The sequence below is a fragment of the Zalophus californianus genome, chromosome 4, assembly GCF_009762305.2.
Source record: "Zalophus californianus isolate mZalCal1 chromosome 4, mZalCal1.pri.v2, whole genome shotgun sequence".
NCBI lineage: Eukaryota > Metazoa > Chordata > Mammalia > Carnivora > Otariidae > Zalophus > Zalophus californianus.
In genome coordinates, this window is record NC_045598.1 from 71551538 (window position 1) to 71562818 (window position 11281).

Here is an 11281-nt window from a genome sequence, read left to right on the forward strand (position 1 = left end):
TACAGACTTTTTTCTCATTGTTTCCTAATGTAGGTTAGATCATCAACAGTCTAGAATGCTGAAAGAGACCTCTTGTATTCTATTCAAGATAGATGAATGCCATACTGTCATAGCCACGTAGGTCTAGAAGGCCTTCAGAAATCACCTAATCCAGCATCTTCATTTTCCAGATCAGAAAACAGAGGCTCGGTTAGATCCAGTAACTTGATAAAGGTTAGCACAAGCTCTCTGTATACTCTGCCAACCTCCAGTGTGTATACTGGAGAAAGGGGTTGGGGGTAGGGTGGTGCAGACAACCTTTCAACAGGTCTGTGAATCTTTCAAAACACAAGCCATACAAAAAAATGTATACAGAGTATTTTCCTGGAAGATTTCGATCTACATGAATTAAACTTGAAGATTTAAATGAAGGTTTTAAAACATTACAATTATAATTATCATCCAGCCCTCCAAAGTGTTCATTCAGAGTAGGAAGCAGGTGTGAGCACTTTGGAGATGGGCCTTCTGTTCTCTTGGAGGTGCTCAGGCCTGTGCTGACAGCTGCTGGTGACATGGAGTGGGGAGATCAGAGCCAAATGCTGAGAGGAACGCACTGGTCCAGCTGACAGTGTCACCAACTTGCTGAGACTCAGCATCCTCATTGTTTGCAGGGGGTGACCCTTGACAGCTGAAGTATACACTTTTCAGCAATTGTCCAGTCTGACGACAATTTTGTGACGACACAAAACCAAGTTTGGCCAGCATTGAACACCCCTGGCTCCTCCAAAGTGCTCCAAACCTCAAAGCCCAAAAGAGAGCTTGATGAATGAGCCCACATAATGGAACGTAAATGGGATGCTGTTACCACTCCAGAATGACCACTACCGTTTAATGAGCACTTACTATGTATGGTGCTCATGACCTCTTACCTCATTTTCGCTCAACAAGAGCGATGCACGGTAAGGGTAACTGCTCTCTGTTTCAGACATAGGAAAAAAAGACCAGCCATGGCCCAGCAACTTGGCCAGACACCTGGCCAGTTAGTGGCAGATCGGATTAAACTCCACTGTCTGACCCTAACTCCCCTGCCTCCTCGGTTAGGACCCAGGCAGGTGGAGCTGCACTCATGCACCAGTATTCCAGATTTTAAGTTATTGTCGAGAGACCCCCTTAATTCCAGTGTTTGTTCGGAAGCCTGTTTTCTGAAACTTCGCGTTTGTTTTTCATGCATGCGTCTGACTTCCTTCAATTTCTCTGCAAATTTCCACCAAATAAAACCATATGCACTTCCATAGCAACACTGCAACACAAACATGGTGTAATCTTTGTCCACTGCAGTACACAGCTTGAAAGGTTTAAAAGAAAGAAAGAAAGAAAACCCAAAAAAACCAAAAAACCCCCAAAAAACAAAAACGACATCTGTATACAGTTGAACCGAATCCCATGGTAACAAATACAAACATACACTTGGTTCTTTTCTTTAAATGTTTTCTCTTTCCTTTTTAATAGTTTTAGAACAGAACCTGGGTTGCAACACTTGTGACTAAGCAGGGCCCCCATCCGGTTGACCGATGAGCCATCGGGGCGGCGCGGGCCTCCTGCGGGACAACGGCTACTGCCCTCCGCGCGAGCGCCAGTCCCCGCCCAGGAGCTCCCGCCGCTGGCGCTGGGGCACGCGGGGACCCCGGGGCCGCGCGCCTGGCCTCGTGGAACCCAGAGCGGCGCTGGCCACCACGCCGGGTCGGGTTCCCGCGGGAGGCCGGGCGCGACCCACCCCGCAGGACGGCGCGTGGCTGTGGGGAAGGGGGGGTGCTGCTGGCCCCTCCCCGCCCGCCCGCTGCCGCGCGGTCCGCCAGTCCCTGCCATCCCCGCGCGCTCCCTCCGCACGCCCAGGCGCAGTGCCCGCCGCGGCCCGTTTCATCCTCCGCACCAGCCTCCCGCGGCGGGATTACCCACATTTTGTACCAACGAAGGCCTCCACCCTCCGGGAAGACAGCCACTGACCCAAGGTGACACGGCTGGAAAGGAAGAGTGGAGGGACTTGAATCCAGGACTTTTTTTTTCCTTTTACTCTACTCCGCGTGGCCCCTGGCGGCTAGGGTGCGGGGGAACCTATCTGTAGCCCCGTGCGACCTGTGCGGTGACTCCCCGGTTGCGCCTCCAGGGGACTGGCTGGGTTTGGAGGCATCGGCTGCCGTGATGCAGGTAAAGGCGGGTTTGTCTGTCTGCGGTCCCTGCTTTCCCCTTTGCTTCTCTCTCCTCCCCGGAGCCCAGGCTTTTTAAGCGCTTCCTCTGTCCTGACAAATGCAGATGCCTCAGAGATGAAGACATCTCAAGCAACTAGTCAGTTGGGGTTGTGCGGTGACCGGCTCCTGTTCCTATAGGAAGGTCCAGCACTCACTAGCTGAAGGGGGAAGGAATTCACCAGGTAAATGCCATTCTCCGGGCTGCACATTCGCGAACCCGAGAACCTTCTTATGACCAGGTGCTAAAACCTGAAGAAGATGTTCCTTGGCTGCTTCCTCACTGGGCTTGTGCTGAGGTACCCGATGATCTACTGAGGTGGCAGGTAGGAGGTTGAGGGACAGCCAAGTGGTGATAACAAGAAAGCCTGCCACTTCTGGAATACTTCGGAGGTGCCAGGCGCTCTGAGAAGCTCTTCAGAAGATTTCATCCTCACAAACCCAGGAGGCAGTATGATTCTTCTGCTTTAACCCATGAGAGATCCAAAGCTTTCAGAGGTATCTGTCCTGTCCAAGATCCTGCGATGGCAGAGCCGGGTTCTGCCCAGGGCTGCAGATTCCAGAGCCTGTGACTTCCCCATAGAAGGGGATGGGGACCGCTCATCGGAGACACACAAATAAGAGTGCACAGGGAGACCACATTATTCCTCAGACTCAGGCGAATTTGAACCAGCTTTAAGATATGGGGTGGGGGCGGGGAGACGGAGACATCCCTGCTTCTTGGCCAAATCCAAAGAGGAGATCCAGGGTTTCAGTCAGGAAGGCTCTTTTTTTAATCAATTGTTTTTTGTTTTCAGAACTAAGGTGGAAATGACCCAGTGAGGAAGGAAAATGAGCAAGGCCTGCCCTGGTCACATAATTAAAACATATATGCTGGCCAAAGGTACATCACTCCCCTACCCCTCCCTCCAGTGAGAGAAAGGCCCTTTCTGAACCGGAGGCCTATTAAAGCATTCCACTGGAGAATTCTCTGACCCTTCTGAAGGGACACTGTGAGAACCTTGTTCCTTAGAATGCAGTCACACAAAGGGTTTTGTGCAAATACCGAGCCATGATTCTATAAATGCAAAGAAGCATTAGGGATGGTATGTGAACAAAAGCTGGACAGAGGATGCACGCCCAGATGCTGAAGTTGGCCAGGTTGCAATCTGAATGATCTAATGTTTTCTGGCTCCTTCTTGCTTTGCTTTTCCAATTTGGTTTGAATATTTGCATTACTGTATTATTTTCCCTGTACAATTGCTGTTGTCTGTACACAATTAGGTCATTTTCCTAGTTGGGTGAGGAGACGCTTCAGACGTGAGATGAGCTACAGCTGGTAGCTGGTTCTCTCCTGGGATGTGCGTTTAGATCCCCATCTTGTTGATCCCAAAGACTCTACCTGCACCCAAGATCTGAAAGTTTTAATGTAGGTCATTCAACCAAGTGGAAAGAACCACAGCATCCCTTTGTAATGGTGGGTAAGCACATCTTGTTTCTATAACTTTCGGGTTGATCTGCTGATCTAATTATGCTGTTCCTTGGGCCAAATCTAACCCTGTATCGTAATGCTCCAGACAAAAGGAAGGGCTGTTTCCTGGCGGCCTGTGGCTTCTTAGGTCGGTGGAAGTCTGCTAAAGTAGACCCTGAGCAAGGGAGAAGGAAAGGGAAGTACCACGGTGAAGAGGAAGGGCAAGCTGCCCCCAGACGCGAACCCAGAAATGCACGTAGATGTTCAAGCCAGTACAAGAGGTTGAACTTTGACCTAGGACTTTGAAGAGGGAGAGAAAGGGGATCCCAGAGGAATGGAGGCTTATTTCGCAGATGAAAGCTGATTTGGGCCATGTTCACAAAGTGCTCTGCAATCCCTCACCGGTGTAAAATCTCACTGATACACATGCCTCTAATCCAGCTTTCTCACCTCTCTGGAATTTGTGGCCCTTTGGGCAAAGCCAGTGCTACCTTTTATGTGTGTGCTACCTTTAAAATAAGGTGGGGCCAAACAAATGGAAAGGACAGGCTGTGATTAAAGTCACCGGGGAAGCCCCCTGACTCTTAAAAGTGCTTTGTAATCAGACATGACCACACTTAGCTCATCGAGTGCTGCATTCTGGCAGGACCATCTTTCTGGCTCAACCTTCTCATGGTTCCTGCTTGCTTCCTCTCCCCATTCCTGAGATCTGAATCTATGACGCTGAACTTGTTTCTCCTCTCTCCTTTCCTTTTTATCCAAATAATTCATTCATCATTTGTTTACTAGATATTTGATCACCTATGTCACATCTGTTCTAGATGCTGGAGTTACAACCAGTAAATAAGGAGTCTCTGCTCTCACAGAGCTCAGTCTAAAGAGGAACACTGACCACAAAGTGTGATAGGCATCATGTGAAGGGAAGCCCACTTCAAGAATTTAGCAGTGACTGAATCAGGAGGCAGCTAAGACTCAAAGAGATGGTTCTCACAGATGGCTGATGACAAGATTGGAGCTAGAGAGACCATTCAGGAATCGAAGCCTGGCCTCCTGCCACCACTTCCTTCCTAAGGCTATCTAGAGTGCCATAGTCAGTCTTTTTTGGTCTTTTTCATCCAGTTACACAGAGTTCACACAGCCTTCTCCCAAGACTATGCTATTCCCACCTCAGTAAAACTTTCATTTGTCACTAAAGCCAAATATGTGCCCTACCTCCGAGAACTGATGTGCTGATAAACTGAGCTGATAGATGTAAAAGTGCTTTGAGAACTGCACTGCAATACAATTCTAAGTACTAAAGCTACTATCAAAGTAACATTTAGTTTCATCGACAAATCAGCCAAGGGATTAACCACTAGTCAATACCAGGCTCTGTGGGAGTGAAGCTGTCGAAGCTGTCTTCATGGATATAGTATGGCTCCATCCCTAAAGGAATTTATGACAAGCTGATGGTACAAAGGGAAACAGAAAACAAAGTAGGCATTTATGGAGTGCTTGTCATGTTGGTTTCCTTACAGTATCTCAAATAATCCTCACAGTCGTCTAGGATATAGGCATTATTTTCTTCCAGGATGGAAGGCCCTCCCCCAATCCCTGTCTGTTCAAGCACAATACAGCATAGTAGCTAAAAGCCCTGGATCAGGACTCAAACTGCTTGAATTCATATCCAGGCACTGCCAATTGCTTTCTATATGATGGGGAACATTACTCAAATTCTCTATGCTTCAGCTGTAAAATTGAGATGCTAAGAATAGTACCTATCTTATGCTTTCTTGTAAGGATATTGTGACCATACATGTTAAGTACTTGCCACAGTGCTTGGTCCAGAGTAAGCATGAGACCAAAGGTAGGTATTATTATTATTATCCAGCTCCAACACCTTTTTATCTGCAAAACCTTCCCAGATCCCCCATTAGAATTGTTTACCCTTACATCCTAACATCACTGTGGGCATGTCTCTAAGCATATTTTTAAGTGTACCTGGTTATTAGTGTCTAATACAGAAAAACCAATAAAAATGTTGATGGTTGGATAAATGGATGTTTCTGTCTTCCAAAACTATATCACATGTTCATAGAAGGCAGAGTATTGTGTTTCTAGCTCTAAGACAGAACATCTGGATATCCTAGATAAAATATAACAAATATACTTTTAAATGCATAGTCAAACTCTCATGCAAATTAGGGAAATCCTCATCACACACGTGTGTATGCACATGGACTGGGATTCAAAATGGTAAATTGCCACTGAGCTCTGCTGCTTTGGGAAGCCTGTCTATCCCAGTGACTTTGAGGCTTGGTTTTAGGGGCATTATGGGAGACACGAGACCAGGCTTAGTGCCCTCAAAAGATGGAGAGTTGGAACAGAGAATTCTGCATAAAAGTGAGACTCACAAAAGGATACATACTAAATGAAAGAATAGACTAGAAAAAAAGCCTACCTATCTGCAATGAAGAGAAATGAGAAACTTTGTCTGTCTCAGCCTGGACTCATAAGATGTTAAAACACAATCTTTCCCTCACACAAGTGTAGGATTTGAAATTTATACTATCTACATTGTCTGGGAAACTTCAGCTGTAAATTAGTTTAAATTGGCCCTAGGTTGGTAGCATACCAGGGCACCTGGAAGAAGCAGCTCCTTTGTGGAAGGACATTCCACAAGCTTCATAGGAGTCTAACAGATAAAGTCCCAGTGAACATAAGATCACAATTAAAATGATAACCACGCTAGGAAACACACAAGCTACCCTGAGTGAAAACCAGTAGAAACCACAATGAACAGAATTAGACATTATATAACAGTTCTTGTATACCAAATATCAATTGTTTAAAATGTTTAAAGCAAAAGAAAGGGGAAACAAAAACATGAAAAAAGAATAAACAGAATCTAAAAAGACCAGGCAGAATTAAGAAAAAAGCCAAATACTACTTCTGAAAATAGTTAGGATAATTATTAAAATTAGAAACAGGAAGCAAGTACAATAGATACAGATAAAGAGAGAATTAGAGAACTGGAAGATAAATCTGAAGCCATTACTGAAGCAAAAAAGGGGAAGGCAAAGAAATGGGAAACAAGATATTAAAGAGGTCAGGAAGAAAAAAAATAGAAACGTGAGAAAGGCAGTATTTAGAGAAAAGGGGCTAAAATATTTCCAGAATTAAGGGAAAGAAGTAGGCTTGTTTAATCTTTGAATCTATTTTTTTTAAAGATTTATTTATTTATTTGAGAGAGTGAGAATGAGAGAGAGAGAGAGAGAGCACATGAGAGTGGGGAGGGTTAGAGGGAGAAGCAGGCCCCTCGCCGAGCAGGGAGCCCAATGTGGGACTCGATCCCAGGACTCCAGGATCATGACCTGAGCCGAAGGCATCTTTGAATCTAAAGCATCTGGCAAAGTGCCTGGTACATAGTTGATGCCCAATAAATGTTTGTTAAGTTGAACTGACACATGTGCTATAGCATTTGCTTGTCCATTACTTCATACACCTATTTATTTAAAAAATTCACCAGAGATACAGTTGTGAATGAAATAGACAAAATCCTTGTCTTTATTGACCTTGTGTTCTGGATGAAGAAGGCAAATAAACAAGTGAACAAACTAATACTCAAGATCCTTTTTGATTATAAGAAGTGATATGAAGAAGTAAAAGGGTTATTCAGTAGATATATCTGGACGAGGATTTCATTGAAGAAGTGAGACCTCAATGATAAAAAGTCAAGTGAAAGAACACATCCTAAGCAAAGAATATAGCAAGTACAAGGGCACTGAATGAGAAATAATGTGGCATTTTCAAGGAAGAGAAAGAAGCCAGTGTGTCTGGAGTTCCATGAGTGACATGGAGAGTGATATGAGATGTGATCTGAGAGGTGGGCAGGAGAAATGGGATTTTTTTTTTTTTTTTCCTGAGAGCAGTAGGAAGTCATTGGAAGATTTTAAGTGTAGGAAGCAGTGTGCTCTGTTACCTTGGCCACTGTGTGGTGTGGGAATGGACTGTAGTGGGAAAAGAATGGAAGCAAGGAGCCTCATTGGTGATTTCAGTTGTCCAGGCATGAGATGACAGAAACTCAGACCAGGATGATTGCTGTGCATATGGAGAAAATTGTTTGGATTTAGCTATTTTTTGATGTAAAAGGTGAAGGAAAGAAAAGGAGGAATCATGCATAATTCCTATTTTTTGATTGAGCATTTAGGTGAAGGGTAGTGCCATTTTCCAAGATGGAGAAGAGTTCTACTCTTCTCTAACACTTGGGTGGGGGTGAGGTGGGAACATGAAGCAGGAGTTCTGTTTTGGGCATGTTAAGCTTGAGAAGCTTATCAGACATCTAAGTAAACAGCTGTATATAAGAATATGGAGGAGCTCAGGAAAATGAGCCCCAAGTGAAGGAACGGTCATATATTAAGATGTAGGTTTCCTTCAAGATCTTCTTAATAGTGTAGGCTTGGACAGGGGTACACATAGGAGACTGACCACTTCCAGCTGCAGACCCTGTGGGAATAGTCAATGTAGCTCCAGAGTTCAGAAGACTCTGCCTGCCCAGTGTCCAACCCAGAGGGGAGCCTGGAGTCTTCCAGCCCCATCTAAACTCATTGCTTTTGGTAGTGGCTGTAGTTTTAAGCCAGTGTGCAGTCTGAAAGATGCCAAAAGACTGAGTACAGAAACGGTGTGGTGACAATCCTAAGCGGCTCTGGTGTGAGCAAGGGTGGAGAAGTCATCAGATAATCTGGCTCCCACCCACTCCCACCCACCAGCTCAGAGCATTGTATCTAAGAGATCCAAGGGAGTAGAGTCAAGAATATGACGCATCAGGAGGTACAAAGAAAAAGGAGATCCCAGCATGAGGTAATGACTGTAAAGTGCCATAGCCCATTACACAAGCGAAAGTGAAACCTCTGAGGAACAAATAAACAAAGGGTATCATATTGATATAAAAATACAAGAAGCTCACTCTGTGGTTGCTGACACACATCACTGTGGAAACAAAACCATGTCCAAAGTGGCTATGGTTAAACTTGGAACCACATGACAGGAGGTTTAGGAAGTTCCAAAATAATCAAGAATAACTTGAACAAAGTAGCATTCTTCCCCAGGCTTATGGTTTTGAGAGAAGGGATGAGCATTCCTCTGGAGAGGAGGGGCAGAAATTCAAGGGGTCAAAGTGACTCAGGGTTCATTTGAAAGAAGGAAACTACTGCAGCCTTGGAAAAGGCCCATCAGTTGACTGACACTAGTCAGGATTCACTCTCAAGTCCATGAGACTATAGTAGAATGCTTTCCTTCTCAGCACTGCCCCCCCACATATGTATATGTGTATATCCATTCTTACTTAGAAATTTGTCTTTTTTTATTGCTCAGGAAAACCAAGACTATCACTTTAATTCTGTACCTGATCATGTCCACTTTACCTCGGCCACTAGGAAACTCAGAACCAAATGAAGTACATAAAACTTTAGGTAAGCATGTAGCCTGTGTGGCAACTTCATTGTTGCCTTAATCTTGTTTTTATATTCTTATTTTTCTCTCATTCACCATTTTCTGATTTAAAAACAAAAACAAAAACAGCGTATTTGACCTACAATGTGTTTTGGAATAAAGTAGAATACAAATAAATAAAATTTCTGTCCAAACAAGGCAGCATGAAAAGCAGGCACCTGGTGGTAGTATGCCATCCCAGTGAGCCAAAGAGGTTCTAATTACTGTCTGTTAGACACTCACGTCAGAATCATTAAGTTCATTAGATAGACAGGAATCTTGCTTCAGCCATAAACAAGATGACAAATTAAACATTCATGAACAAAAGAAGGAGGTATTCAAAGTAAGAAGGGCAGAGCCAATAAAAACAATCAAATACGCAATTCTAATTCCTGTAGGGGGTGATTTCCACCCAGCCCAGGGTAAAGCTTCCAGGAGGAGCTCCTCTGGCCTGCCTGGGTGGTTCTCTTACAGAAACTTGGCTGTGTCCTGGGTATAGCTGGTCCCTCAGCTTTCAACTACTAGGATTGACCACGCTTTTGTCTAGACAAGTGGGTCAAAACCTCTGGAAAGTTTACTTGGCCTGGTTTCTGATTATTTCTTTACATTTTAATAGTTTTTATTCATTTTTTGTTCTTTTTTAAATTACCAAAGTTATTCAACTTTTTTAAATTATAAAGGTAACACAAAGGTAATAAAAATTCAAGTAATATCAAAAAAGGAAAATAAAAAATCAAACTTCCCCTTCTTTACCTCCCATTCCATTGCTTCTCCCCATTCATCAAGAGTAACCAGCAATATCTGTTCAGTATGGATACTTCTGGATCTTGTCTATGCACATTCAGACATATTTACATATGTATACATATACTCATAAAGTTTATGTATAGTTTTGTGTTTTTTTAAAGAATTTTTTATTCACATTATTCTGTCATTTGTTTTTTGCACTCATTAAAATATTGTGGATTCTACTTCTATTACATACATATCAACCACATTTTTTATAATGGTTCCTGAATGAATCATGAATCAGGAAAACTATACCATACTATATTCAGTCTATTAAGGAACATTTACATTGTTTCTAATATTTTGATAGTACAAGTTAATGTCACAATGAACATTCTTATACTTGTATCTTTTTGCTGTTTTCTTTCTAAGGAGAACTGCTGGATCAAGGGTATGCATGTGTTAAATTTTGATAGACACTGCCAAATTGCCTTCCAGGAAGATTGACCAATTTGCACTTCTACCAACTATGAAAGAGTACCCTTTGTTCACATTCTCATCAACAATGGAGAGTGCCAGTTTTTAAAATTTTGGCAGAACTGATTGACAAGAACACAGTACTTATTTTAATTTGTCTTTTGCCAGTAGTAAGGCTGATCATCATTTTTAGTCCTTTTTACTATGGCTACAATGAAAGACAAAGTTGAAGGTGTGGTTTTGGTTTCTTTTTGATACAGATGACCATCAAAACAGTGATATTTTGAACTATTGATCCCTACGAAGATCCACATGTGAATGTTACACATTTCCATGTCAGGAAAGTCAATCGTAATTGAACTCCTAAGGTCAAATTGTAACTGGTGTTTATTCTTGGATTCATTTAATGGCTTTGGTCCAAAGTATTAAAAGATGTCAGAACTGTATTCTGATAATGTTCTCTTGTACCACCATTATCACACTAACAGTTATATGTAACAGAAACAACTCTGATCAAATTATGGAAAAAGAAACATATTAGACAACTATTGGGATCCCACTATTGAGTTAATTAATGGATGACTGGGTCCCAGGAACACCATGGTGATCTCAGAGCAGGCATGGTATGGCTAGAAGGTCACCTCCAAACAGCAAATGTTTTAAGTTTCTAGATCTCTGTGCTCAAGCCTAATTCTCTTTTTTCTTTCTCCTTTCCTTTCCTTTTCTTTTTCTTTCTCTTTCTTTCCTTCTTTCTCTTTCTTTTCTTTCTTTCTTTCTTTTTTCTTTCTTTCTCTCTCTCTCTTTCTTTCTTTTTCTTTCATCTTTTTCTTTTCTTTTGTTTTTTTTCTTTCTTTCCCTCCCTTCCTCCCTTCCTGCCTTCCTTCCTTCCCTTTCGAGAGAGCGTGTGAGCAGGGGAAGGGGCAGAGGGAGAGAG

The 11281-nt window shown here is 43.1% G+C and overlaps 1 long non-coding RNA gene across 2 annotated transcripts; it reads left to right on the forward strand.

The window, feature by feature from the left end:
* The first annotated feature begins 1632 nt into the window (after positions 1-1632).
* LOC113937962 lies at positions 1633-10793 on the forward strand. 2 transcript variants are annotated; one of them, XR_003524772.1, is made up of 4 exons: positions 1633-2184; positions 3486-3682; positions 9025-9122; positions 10303-10793. It is a non-coding gene; the product is annotated as an uncharacterized LOC113937962 (long non-coding RNA). The 2 variants fall into 2 exon arrangements; XR_003524771.1 differs by having other exon boundaries at positions 3486-3678.
* Positions 10794-11281: the final 488 nt, after the last annotated feature.